The following is a 470-nucleotide window of genomic DNA, read 5'->3' on the forward strand; positions in this document are numbered from 1 at the left end:
TTTTAAGGATGAATTCGAAATCCTGTACTTCTTGTTCTTTTGTAATAAAAACATTTTTCATTCAAGAAAGGTGATGGATTCATAGGACATTCATAACTTTAAGGCATAGACACTAAGACACTAATGATCACCAGACACAAACATAGATAAACATAAGCATAATTTTTGAAAAATAGGAAAATAAGGAACAAGGAGATTAAAGAACGGGTCCACCTTAGTGATGGCGGCTTGTTCTTCCTCTTGAAGATCTTATGGAGTGCTTGAGCTCCTCAATGTCTCTTCCTTGCCTTTGTTGCTCCTCTCTCATGATTCTTTGATCTTCTCTTATTTCATGGAGAAGGATGGAATGTTCTTGGTGCTCCACCCTTAGTTGTCCCATGTTGGAACTCAATTCTCCTAGGGAGGTGTTCAGTTGCTCCCAATAGTTTTGTGGAGAAAAGTGCATCCCTTGAGGCATCTCAGGGATTTGT

The sequence above is a fragment of the Arachis duranensis genome, chromosome 10 (genome assembly GCF_000817695.3).
Source record: "Arachis duranensis cultivar V14167 chromosome 10, aradu.V14167.gnm2.J7QH, whole genome shotgun sequence".
NCBI classification, from domain to species: domain Eukaryota; kingdom Viridiplantae; phylum Streptophyta; class Magnoliopsida; order Fabales; family Fabaceae; genus Arachis; species Arachis duranensis.